At 45.3% G+C, this 12,691-nt stretch overlaps 1 protein-coding gene across 5 annotated transcripts in view; it reads left to right on the top strand.

Annotated features, from left to right (window-relative positions):
• Position 1: 1 nt before the first annotated feature.
• apba2b (amyloid beta (A4) precursor protein-binding, family A, member 2b) overlaps positions 2-12,691 on the top strand; it is a 29,423-nt gene continuing 16,733 nt past the window's right edge. The window contains exons 1-3 of one of the 5 annotated variants that reach the window (XM_057024774.1): positions 19-152; positions 343-471; positions 5,495-5,547. The gene's annotated coding sequence lies outside the window, so the exon portion shown is untranslated. Of the gene's footprint in view, positions 153-342; positions 472-5,494; positions 5,553-12,691 lie in introns of all 5 variants that reach the window. The other 4 variants (XM_057024769.1, XM_057024764.1, XM_057024762.1 and 1 more) reach the window with 4 other exon arrangements.

The following is a 12,691-nucleotide window of genomic DNA, read 5'->3' as shown; positions in this document are numbered from 1 at the left end:
CTGGCTGCTGTTATGCTCGTTCCGGGGCGCCGCTGTCAGGCTCCGTACGCTGCGTGTGGATGAAACAGACGCCGGGTGATGCTCGACCAGCGCGGACCAGCCCTCAGCAAGCCCGAGAAGAGGTGACTCCATCTGCATGTGACGTTCTCCAGGTAGGAGATGAATGTATATGACTGCGGTTTTAGTAAATGTATGTGGTGCGGACGCGCTTTCGGCTGTGGTCGCGGCTGTGATCGTAAACCGGAGGGTGTTGTGGACAGATCCGCTCCGATCTGCTCCCAGCATCGGTGAACAGGGCGGAGAACGATGCCAAAAGCTGCCTTAACCGTTTCGTTTTTTCAGGTTGTATAACTTCAAAATCTCCGGTGCTGCTGCCTGATTCCGCCTCACACAACGACCTAATAAACAGCATGAGCGCTGGGTCCATCCGGTTCTAACATCGTTGCTGGAGGCCTTTCAGTGTGTGAGGAGGTGGGGAAGGTCATTAATTTGTGAATGCCTTTAATGTTTCAATTTAGCCAATGCGTGGTTGAAGTAAACACCCCCGCCCTGTCATCACTTGAGACACGCATTCTAATTCCACGTTTCTCGGTATTTGCGTAACGTTTCTTGCTTGAATTCCTCCCACACATGGTTCCAGTCCCAGATTGTAGTTGAAAACGCATCAGCACTGTGGAGGGCGAGCATCAAAAAAGCTTTTAGATTTCTGGATTTGGTGCCAGCTCCGTACCAGTTACTGACAGGCGTTGTGTGTGTGTGCGTGTGTGTGTGTGTGTGTTTGTTTTTCAGAGTGGGGGGGGCAGCTCCAGTGGTCTGCTCTGCTTCACCTAACGTTTGCTTTCAAGTGTCTGTCCACATCAATCCATGGAGAAACACATTCTGTCCTGGTTCCATCTTACACGTCTACCCATTTATAATCTGTTGCATACAAATTTAGATTTGATGTTTTGTTTTGTTTTGTCAATTCTAAATAACAGCATCAGCTTTTATGGGGATCCATTGTGGAAATAACCTTCATACACGGCAGCAGAATAGCTCTTTTTTTGAAAACATCAAGTCAGCATTTCATTATTTATAATTAGGGGGGGAAATGTAAAGCTCTTTGAAGGGGGTCTTTGCTGCGGAGAACAAGCAGAATGAGAGCAGTCAGATGTGTCCACAGCAGCGGACCAGAGGAGAGGATAAGACCAAAGAGACGATAGTAAATTCTGCTTATAGAAGAAAGTGTGTGTGGGGGGGACCCTCGACAGAACGGCGAGGCCTCGGGGAACGCGTGCATCATGTTGTGTTTAACGTTGTGCTCTAGTAGCTCCTCCTTTCACTGCACTGTCCTCCGCCACCATCTCCGTAGCCTGGGCTTCTTCTCTATTCAGCACCTGCATTGAAGGGCAAACACCTTTCCTGCAGCCCGCTGGGATCTTATTCGTGATGCTGTGGGAGGATACTAAATTGCACTCCGAGGGGGGGGCAGAGCGGGATAAAAAACTGTCTATCCTCGTCGCTCAAGGTCTCTGAGAATGAACAACAATGTGCAAAACTGTGACATAATTAAAGGTCCGACTGCAGGAAAAGAACTTCCTTGAGCAAACGGGGAGAGGTGGGGAGGTGCTCGTGCAAATCCAGGAATCCACTATAAAACATCGTGCTCAATGTCTGTAAGGATTCGGTGCCAGTTCAGGCAACAGATATTTAAATTTTCTGCTCATGTTCACGCAGGCGGAGAAGTAATATCATATTCTGCCCTTTGGCACAAACTTGGGCTGCCAAGATCATTAAAGGCTCTGATTAAGCAGCATGTGCTCTGATATTTGTGTTACAGTAAGAATATTATTATATTTTAAAGGCAGTAATTTATAATGATGACAGATGGATGAGTTCACCTGTGAAAAAATCTCCTTTGGCTTCTGATTATAACCCTTTGACTAACAAGTTTAAGCCCCACCTCAACAGTTACTCTCTTTATTTTAATGTGCGGGTTATTTTCCTACCACCCCCACATGACATTTCAAATCCCAAAACAAACAAAGTGTCGGGCATTTATTTTCCCCTACAATAAAATATACTGGGTAATTTCATCCGCTTTAATACAATCAGGAAAATGTGCAGATGGAGATATTGAGGGTGAGAGAATGTAGGCAGCCTTGCTTTCAATCATCAGTCGCTGTCCTGTTGCTCCATTATTCACCATCTGTGGAAGAGTTGTACCACCAGATGAGATCATCTCTATATTTATTCTCTCTGCTATTCAGCCTCACAGACACTGAGCTTCCCCATATTACAGAAATTACACGCACGGCAATCACGGCTAAATATTGCCCTCAATGCTTCCAACCTGGTTGTGAGCTTTACCTTGTCTTTGTTGACCGTCTGGATAGGGAACCACAATCGGTGGTTTCCAGTCAGATTTACACACCTGTAGATTCACCTCAGCTCTGCTTCCTGGAGTCTTTGGTTGGAACAGAACGGCCTTTGATCTACTGATTTTATCTTCTGAAAGAGGCGGGGACTTTATTATTTCAGCGCTGTGAAACGTACAAGGATAACTGACTCACCCCCAAGCATGGCGTGATGGTGACTCCGCTCGCTGCGGATGCTTGTTACGCGTTTATTTTGAATTCAATCAAAGTTGCCCTTCAGCGTTCAAATTTGGATTTGAATGATCGCCGCGAGCTCAGCAAGGTCGTTCCAGATTTATGCTCTTTTATTCACTCAGACGGCCGTCGCGCCCGTGTGTTCTGATCATCCATTTGCCCCTCGATGCTTCGTTAGAAACAGAAGCTGTGAGCCGTGCAGAAGCACAAACGTGTCGTCTTATATAACACCGCCCAGATGCGGTTAATAGCTGCGATATTTAGTGGTTATTTGGCCTTTTGGAGGTTTTTACTATCCGTCTGTCTGTCCTTCGTTCCTTCTTAAGCTCACTGGTGTCATTTAGAAGTGCTGAGGTGTTTATTCCATTAGCACGTTAATGAGTTCACATCGCTTTCACAGCCTTAGTGAATCAGGTCACACTGGGAAGGAGGAAAGACAGGAGGAAGGTTTAGAGATCTAGGAAACAGTTATCTTTACATATCAAACCCTTCTGTTGTTTTGAAGCATATACGTTCCGTTCTGCCACGGAGGTTTGAGGACTTCCTGTCAGCCGCTGTCGAAAAGATTTTTTTGAATTAAAATGGATAAAATGAATAACTATATGCGTGCGACTGTTATGAAGGGTGAAATTACAGTAATTCTACAGCTGCCTTTGATGGAAAGAACAGTGAGAGCTTAGTTAGATAATCCAAAACTCTCAATCCAACCTTTTTAGCACTGGTAGCTTTGAGGTTAGCTGTGTGTATGTTTGGATCGGGGGATCACGCCTATGCAGGCGCTTATAAACCCTCTTGTACCCAACCTCCTGCTGTGTGGGGACTCTTCCTCCCACTCTGCTGCCACTTATGTCATTACTTTGGCAAAAACTGCATCTACCAAGTCAGCTCATTAGCTAGCATATTTGTTGGAAGCAGCAGGATATTAACATTTAGATGTGCCTCACCTGCTGCTGTCACTGGCACATGAATTTAATGGAACAGCTGTAGCCTCCGTACCATTTTTCCATTTTTGAAATCCTTTGGCTATCTATGGATTGGCAGACTCGATTATTGTTAGATAAGAGGTGATTTGGAGCATCCAGATGGTTGATTTATCTACCTCTGGGAGGAATGGGGAAGATGATGAGACCACACAGAGGTGAGTTTTAATCCATCACAGCGGTCTGTGTATTCCTGCATCTCCTGGTTCTGTTGACATTATAGATTAGAATGTGTGTGCGTGCACCGTGCACGGAGCCACAGCTTTAGGTGACTTAGACGCTTCCCTTTGTTATAAAATCTACTGCGGGTAGGCCTCGGCCGCAGACAAGTCTTCAATAATCTAAAGTTTAAATAGCCCATGGCTCTGCTGTGCATGTCTATGCATAAACAGAACCTTATTGGACTTGTAGCGCACCACATTGATTTAACGGGTAAGATATTGCATCAGATATTCTCCCATATTTCTGAAGACGGTTCCAGAGTCATTAAAGTTCAGGGGAGCTTCTCCTCTCCGATAATCAGCTCAAGGCTGTATTGTTTGGACCTGGTTGTCGTAGTTGACCTCTCAATCCCCGCTCAGTTTAAATTATTTGAAGAATGCTAATGAGATAGTGCAGTTGGATCCCGCTGTACTCCGAAAGGCAATCTGGGGATTAGGACACCGTCTGGAGCGAGTAATATTTTAAAGTTGCTGCTTTATAGAGTTTTCTTATTAAACCTGCAAGGAGCTCAGCCGAAAGAGCTCTACAGCAGTTATATAATCCACAGTCATACATTCCTAAGCACAGTTTGAGTTTTCTGGGGTTTAAAAAGGAATAATGGTGTCGGTATTGAAGATATTATTGCTCTACGAGAGGATAGAAAGGAGTCTGAAATTAATGGAGAGAAACTGAGCCTTCGCGAGCATCTTATTATTAGTACGGGGTCTATTATGAGTTTTGCTGAGTGTTCTGTTTTAAAGTCTGTAGCTGCAGAGCACTGCAGCCTGAGTCGAACCCTTTGGGAACAACAACGGAAGAATAAAGGGGCCTGTGCTAAAGTCCAGAATGACTGGAATTGACTTTTGCTGCTGCCCCCCTTTAAATTTGATGCATCTGGATATTCAATTTGCTCACATTTGGATTGATTTGGTCGTACTACAGCAGCACAACGTTTAACCAAAGTGGAGAAGCGGAGGAGATGTCTGTTAGCTGCCACATGGCCACCACCGCTGCAAATTTAAGGCCGAGCCGCGTTTTTCTCCTGCCTTCGATCACTTTGCTTCACTCCTCTCGGCCATAAGCGGCTGCTGTGAAGGAGCTATCAGTGGGTGTGTGTGTGTGTGTGTGGGTGTGTGGGTGTGTGTGTGTGTGTGTGTGTGTGTGTGCTACCAGCGTGTTTTCTGGACAGGCTAGGAACGCAGTGAGAGATGCTAATGTTGCAGCCCCTGCCAGCGAATAATTGCTCTGTCAAATCTGTCGATTGCTTCTGGACCGGTTTTAAATCTCTTCCCGTGAAGCCGTTTCCACTCATGTTAGTGCTAATCACGCCATGTCCAAGGGTGTTCCGTTTTACTGTCTTTAGCACTTGTTTTCCTTTTTTTTAGACTTGTGGAATAACAGGGAAATCAGGTGTACGTTAATTGTGCTGCATTCATCGTCTGCTGTGATATTTAGAAGTGAGTGCATCCTGTTCTTCACTGGTGATCTATTTAATCCACAATTATGTCATCATGGAATAAAAATCAGTTCTTATTGGATAGCAGCCACGTAATTTCTTCAGCTCCTCGCACTGATTTTTTTCTTGTTCCTCATCATCAGTTTCAGTCCCTTTCTTGCACCGGCAGGCAGGGGGGAGAGAGATGAAACCTTCATGCTGATTTGTCTGTTTTTCATGTGTTGTCAGGTGCTCGGCTTGACGCTCGGTCTCCTTTTGTGTTTTAGGTCATTGCCTGGAGCAAAAACAGTGGAGCCGCTTTGCCTGCCTACACATATCAGTAAGGTAATTTTGTTTTTGCCTTTGCAGAGGTTATATCAGTAATGATGTGTGGGGGGGAGGAAAGGTTGAATCAGGTTATGTCGCTGGTGTGCTTAAAAAAAGGTGGAAAATACAACTTGATATTTCCTAATTGTGCTGAGCATTGCTAACATTGATGACTTGTCCAAACCGATCGTAGGGCACGTGGCCTGGTTCTAAATATAGATGCACTGATCTCCATATCCAGGGATATGAGCACACAACAGTAAAACAATGGCCATATGTTAATATCCAGGCAGCATTTGACCTTGTGCAGCCAGGGTGGATGCTGGGGTACAGCATTCTCAATGTAGCCTGCTCAGATAACTGCTGTATGATCAGTTTGACTGTCCCGGCGATCCTTTAGATCCAGTGTTGTAAGCCTCTTTAGGGATCAGGGTATTTGCTGTGGATGTCACACTTCAACGAAATGTAATTGTTAAAGGTCAGGATTTGATTCACTCTCATTTATAATGTATCCGATGCTAATAATATAATAATATTCCTGATGTGTTACACTATCTGCATTGTTTGCCATTTTTAGAACAAACTGGGTCAAAACTGTCTTTTGCCACTTCATTACACTCAACAACCTCAAAGAATCTCCCGACAAGACAAATGAAAGAGGGTCTCCAGCCGTCTGTGCCCTGGTGATGGACTATATCAAGGGCTGTTTGGATCAATACCGATGAATGTGCTGATGGACTTGTTACGCGGATGGCTTCGTGTCTAATAGTGAGTCCTGCTGGGCGGTGATGTGTGCTCAGACTGAGCTGTTACGCCTCAGTTATTCTGAAGAAAAACGATTTAAGGGTGAGGGAAAAGACAAGTAATCTTTATGGTTTATTAGAACTCATCAGGGGTCAAAACAGCTCCTTTAATTTGTGCAGAAGTCCTGGGATAATACCCAGCGAGCTGAGTGATAATTCCTGTTGGAATTCGAGCTGTGAAGTCAGACACGTGCGACGCTGTCCGTCTCCTGGCTTTGGCCATCCAGGAAAATCGTGTTGGTGGGAAAAACGTGATCTGCAACGGCGCACGGTGATAATGTTGCTGTCCGTTTCTTGAACGAAGAGGTCGGAGTACAGGGTCCGATTTCGCCAACTGACTCAGGATCTTCGACCTCAGACACGCCCTCTCCCGCCAGGCCAGTGCCGGTGGAGAGGGCGACTGGCCGGATTCAGAGTGACGTGATGTAAGCGGATTCAGACGGGGGCCGCAATAATCCAGATTTCTTCCGTCATTGGGATCAGAGCTGCCATTTGCTGGCCGCTGCCAGCTCACGCCGCTGAGCCCCGTCAGACCCTCGCTGTCTCTTCTTATCGCTGGCTGCATCCCAAAAGGACACTGGAATTAATACTCAGCACACCACAGCGAAGCGCCCGAGGGCGTGCGTTTACAAGCTGTCATCGTCCGTATTGATTTATTTTTGCTCGGATCCGAACGTCCACATAATAAGTATTTCATCATGTAGTCTTGGCGCTGGCAGACAGCGTAAACAAGCGTGGAATATTTTATACCGTCACAGCTGCGCATTTGAATTGTTGTAGACCCAATTCCATACGTAGCGAGGTCAATAAATACATCTGATGAAGGAATAACAGACAGTGACTTAATACAGTTAGTTTCTGATTTGCCTAGCGACTCGCTTTGAAATCAGAACCAGAACAGACGCAGCGTGACGCAGCGGATCCGCGTTTTGCCGTTCCTTGTAGGTAGAACCCTGAACCGCAGCCAGCCTCATTACTAAACCCAGTCATTGACTTTGTTGTTGCTTGGCACGGTTTCCATTATGCACTGTGAGCAAGATTTCCCCAAAGAAATAAGGTTGATCCATCCCTGCTCTTGAAATAGCTCCGCATCATACATTATTTCATAGAGGGCCTCGCCTTCCCTGTCAAACTACGCTCTCCTGCTGATTATTGTCATCTAATTTTCGCTCAGATTGCGTTTCTAAAACATTCCCCCGTCTCATTAGCATAGCTTTATAGTTCATGTGCAGCAGCTCATTGGTGGATGTTCCAGCTCTTAAAATAAACGCACCAGAAAAGTAAGAGCAACTTAGAGCACAAGAAGAAGTCAAGCAGGTGGAAAACCCAGAAAAAAAAGCTTCTTTTTAAAAAACAAACAAAACTGTGCTTATATTTATGTGAATAAAGGGAACAGAAGTAGACAGATGTCAATCTCCTGCTCTGACTCTTCTTGCTTCCCTGGTATAAAGATTGCTTGACGATGTGACACCCCCTCCTGATGCTGTCACTGCTCCAGTCAGATCTCTGCAGCACACACACACACACACACATACACACACACACACACACACACACACACACACACACACACACACACACGTGCGCATGCGAAGTACGCAGGTGCTCGGATTCAACACACAGTCACCCAGGGCTTCATCACAGAGGCAGAGGTCCCTGCACGGGACCGGGCTGATGGTCCAAATCTTTCTGCCCGTCCGTCTGTTGCTCTTGTCAGAAGTGGTTCTCCTCTGTGTGATTAATCCGCCTCCTGTCAGCTGGCCGGCAGCGATACCAAAACCAAACAGAAGCAAAGTCAAAGCTGTGCAGCACCCACGCACGCGCGCACGCGCGCACGCACGGGCTCGGCTTCTGCGTAAGCATGTGCAGATGCGTGCGGCTTCAGGCTCGCAAATAGCATCACGGCTAAGCAAAGGAAAACAAAAGCATTTGAAATTGCGGCTTTTCCCAAAGCAAACACTGATGAATGTGCTTTGTTTTTAATTCACCCAGATGATTATTGTCACGCTTGGATGTGCAGTTTCCACTCATAATTCGGGCGTTTTGTGACAGGTTTGGTTGTGCACACCGGAATCATGCTAGTATTTGCTGTTTTGGGCTTGTGTTTATACTGGAAAACGAGCAAACATTCCTATGTGCCTGACATCTCTGCACATGCGGTAAAATGAAGGCTGGAAACACACTACAGGATTTTTGGCCCAGTTCTGAGCCCAGAATGTCATGGCTCAAATCGCGGCTTGTTGGGCAATTATTGCTTCATGTCTGTGGTGTCAGTACAACTGCTCCTGTGGGAGTCAGAACGATCAGGAACCGGATCACAACTATCAAATATATGATATGATAAAACCATGGCACCAACACGGGTGTTTGTTTTAGGTTGTCTTGGGTTAAGAAGACAACACCATCCAGAGCAGGTGGTTGGGATAACCTTCACTTCTGATGTCGCCCCCCCTCATTTCTAAAATCGGGCAACATTCTTCCCACAGGAGGCAGGGGTCAAGCCTCCTGTATTTCCAGTCGGTAAAAACAGCTGGTTTGTGTGTTTTGGGCTGTTGCTGTTGTTTGGGTTTGATGGGAGCTGAGCGGGGTGAATACGGTGAGGAGATAAAGGCTGCTCATTATAATCTGACAATGGATGAGGGGAAGAGGAGACGAGAGCCAACGGTGGTTGAATTAGCCCTCCAGTTGGTGTTTTTGCACATTTGACTTTACGACGGTACAGCCCAGTGGGACAAACGTTCATTTATTCTGTGAAGCCAGAATTCTAAAAGCTGAGTTTCTCTTCGTTCATTGTGACTTTTTTTCACTTACATATTTTATGTTAACATTGTCGCTGCTGATTTTCCGGCCGCTATGTCTTCTATTTATTTTCAAATGTCAAAGCCTCTTCTCCCCTCACAAATCGTCATATTATTTGACCGCTTTTCATCAGCAGAGAAGTTCATTTTCAATCAACGGCTTGATATTCTTTATTTTCTTTTATTTGAGGGATTATTGCTGCAGAAGGATTTCAGGATGTTTTGTTTATGACAAGCATGTTGGCCAGAGGTTTTAATCCCTGGGTCCACTGGACAGTCGTGGTCGTGGAGTTGTGTGGTGGTACAGGCTCCTGTTAATATGTGGTCATATGTGTAATCCCTTCTTTCTTTATGGTCCTAGCAGGAAAAAAAGGCCTCAGAATTAAATGAAGGTGTGAAGTATTTTACCTCAAACCCAGTCTCCCTGACCATCCTGTTATTAAATTAGCCATTCAAATGGCATTTAAAGATGACTTTGCAGGGCTTTAGTGTAGCTTTTCTTAAACATTTGCTGTTTGTGTGTCTCCTTACTGCCCCATCTGATCACAAAACCAGTGACTGGATGCTTTTTAAAAAGTTCAAATGTCACCACACTTAAAAACCGGTGTCACTCTGAACCACTGTGGTCGTGGCAAATGGGGCAAAACGTGTCCACGAGTATTGTCAGACTCGCTCACGGTTAGCTGGTTAGCTGTGTGTTAACCATCGATCTTAACTGCTGCTTAAGCCCCGCCCACAGTCAAGGCTTTTCGATTTTACTAGAAATCTGGTGTGTAGTTACACTATAAGCTTATTTTATTTACAAAGATTGATTCCTGGATTTCTGGAAAATATTGATCACAGAATAAGCTTGTTATAATCTAATAACCAGAAGAGAACATAATGTGATATAGTCATATTTTAAAGACATCAATTTATCAAAATGCCACTGTTCAATACCAAGAAAAATGTGTCATCAAGTTTCTTTTATTTGCTTAATGCAAAAAGAGATTAGTGTCACAATGCCAGATACGGCTGTGTTTCTATAAACATGACAAGCTTATAAAATGACTCCGGGTTTCAGCTCCTGCCTCACAGAATGTAACCAGATGCTCAGCGCCTGCACATTCTTCAACACCAGACAGAAACGGTGCAGACTGCCTTCACATGGCTGTGATGACCATCTCCAGTGCCAGACTAAGGCATCCAATTAGCGGCTAATGATTAGCAAAAGGAACCAGCACACGTAGCATCGCACAGCAGTGCTTGTAGACATTTCATTTCCGATGACTCAGGCCGACTGTAGTGCATGAAAATGTTAGTGGATCACTAAAGTCATGGAGTGGGATCCACTTAATACTGTTTGTCAGCAGGTGAGAGCAGAGCTCTGGTCCATTTACTGATGGCACCGTTCCTTACTACTAATGAAAACGAGCAAGGGAAAATGTGAACAAAGCTAATTCATTTTTAAAAGAACCTCCATGTCCTTGTCATTGTTGATCTATATTCAGACTTGTGAACATTCTCCTGGCATTCTAAAAAACGGGCCTCCTGCTTTAGTCAGGTCTTTCATTACATTTCATCCTCCTGGGGGGTCTGTGTGGAGGCTTTTAGCTCGGGTTTATACAGTGAATTGATGTGGCCCCGTGATGCCGGGTCAACCACAAAGTAAAGTGTCCTTTGGGGGATTTCATTCTTCCTATTTATCCAGTGAGCATATTTAGTCGACACAGCGAACAGCGAAGCATTCGTCTGTACAAAAACTACTCAGAACTACCAAAAAGTCTGTAAATATTGTGTGTGTGTGCACGCCTGTTTGTCTTGGAGGAGAGGTTTCTTCATGATCGGCGTCCACACCCAGAGAAACGGAGCTGGCAAACAAAGCGTCGCCATGGTAACAGTCAAGGGTGAAGGAGGAGGGTGTGTCTCCGGCGTTCTGGCGGCGAGACGGACATTGGCAGGCAGAATGGCGAGGGAGCCCGTGATCCGCTGTGCGGTCCTGTGCCATTGGCTCCGCTCGCCCGGGCTCTGCCTTCCATCCCTTCCCGTCTCCCGCATCGCTCTTTTGTCGCCGTCCTGTGAATGAAAGGCTGCGAGGAGAACAAACACTGAATATAAATGAGACAGCTGAGAGGAAACTCATTTTCTCCTTCTGTCACTCGCCGGTAGCCCCGTCTTTGTTTACAGGCGGCAAAACACAGCAGGTTATTACATAATTATTTTTGTTTGTGTTTAATGGTGCAGAAGAGCTGTAAAAGTCATTAAATGCCACACTGTTAAATGTTAACAAGATCATGTGGACAGAGCTGACAGCAGCCTCGTGAAGGGCAGCGGAGATTATTTCTAGTGTAAAAGTGTAAGATTGCCCAGCGTCAAAGAGCTCGCGGGGGGGATTTTAGAGAAGGAAGAGCATCCAGATGGTGTTCCAAGGAGGAACGCTGGAAGAACGAGAGAGTAAAGATTGGCAGATGATGAGCTGATAATTGAAACCTAATAAAAACTGTTGAAATGGACCTTTCAGCTGTGATGGACGATGGAGTGTCCATAAGACATAAGCTGTGTCCAACACTTTCCTTCCAGATGGAGTCTACTGATGTATGTTGGTGACCCAGTAATCGACTCTGATTTTCACTATATTGATCGAACTGTTGAACGCAGTTATTCGGTGTTTTAGAGTGTCTCCAACATCACAAGAAGACAACTGTCGTTTCTCATCTCGCAGGGTTAAATTCATTTATTTTGATTTAACGGAAACTGCGATCGCCATTCCCGGCCTTCCGTAAGAGATCAAATGTTTTCCCTTCCATTAGCTTCGCGGCAACTCCCAGTAAAGGTTTTTCGTCCTCTTTTGTCTGAACACATCTTGTGCACCAAATGTGTGTGTCAACCTCAGACCATTTGCATGGCTCTTGCTACGTCAGTTCTTAAATTTTCCCTGTAAAAACTGTTTTCTCTGCTTTTTCTTTTACCCTGTAGTTGTTTCTCCATGTGCCTGACATTTGGAGTTAAATACCTCACTTTATTTCATGTAATGTGCATAATGTTTATCTTTCTAATATGCCAGATCCCGAAGCCTGTGTCAGAGAAATCACTTTCTGCTTACGGGGTCAATAATAGATTTTTAATTTGGAGCTGGGTTGTGTGCGTGACTGGCGAGGGAAGATCATAACTTTGAATTCAAAGCGGAGGGACATTAGTATTCCTGAGGCCTTCACTTTAACCCAGCCATCTGCTTCTTTCAGACTACTTCTCTGTCCTTTTATCCTCATTTTGTGCACACACGCGCGCACGCACACACACTTGATACATGTGTCTGCAAAAGAATGGAAGAGTGTGAGTGTAATTTAAAGCTTTATCGTGCTATAGATGAAGCCTTTGGTGCGAGACGCCATGAATCGGTCTTTCTGGGAAGAAAGCCCTGCACAAGCAGTCCTGTCTGCAGCAGAGCAGACGAGTCAGAAACGTTATGCTGCTTTCCCAATGTGTGTGTGTGTGTGCGTGTGTGTGCGTGTGTGTGCGTGTGTGGGTGTGTGTGGCAGCCTAGATGGCTCTAATTGTAATGTCTTTGCACTTATGA

This window comes from Takifugu flavidus, chromosome 2 (genome assembly GCF_003711565.1).
Source record: "Takifugu flavidus isolate HTHZ2018 chromosome 2, ASM371156v2, whole genome shotgun sequence".
Lineage (NCBI taxonomy): Eukaryota > Metazoa > Chordata > Actinopteri > Tetraodontiformes > Tetraodontidae > Takifugu > Takifugu flavidus.
Note: the sequence above shows the minus strand (reverse complement) of the source record. Positions and strands in the feature narration are given on the sequence as shown.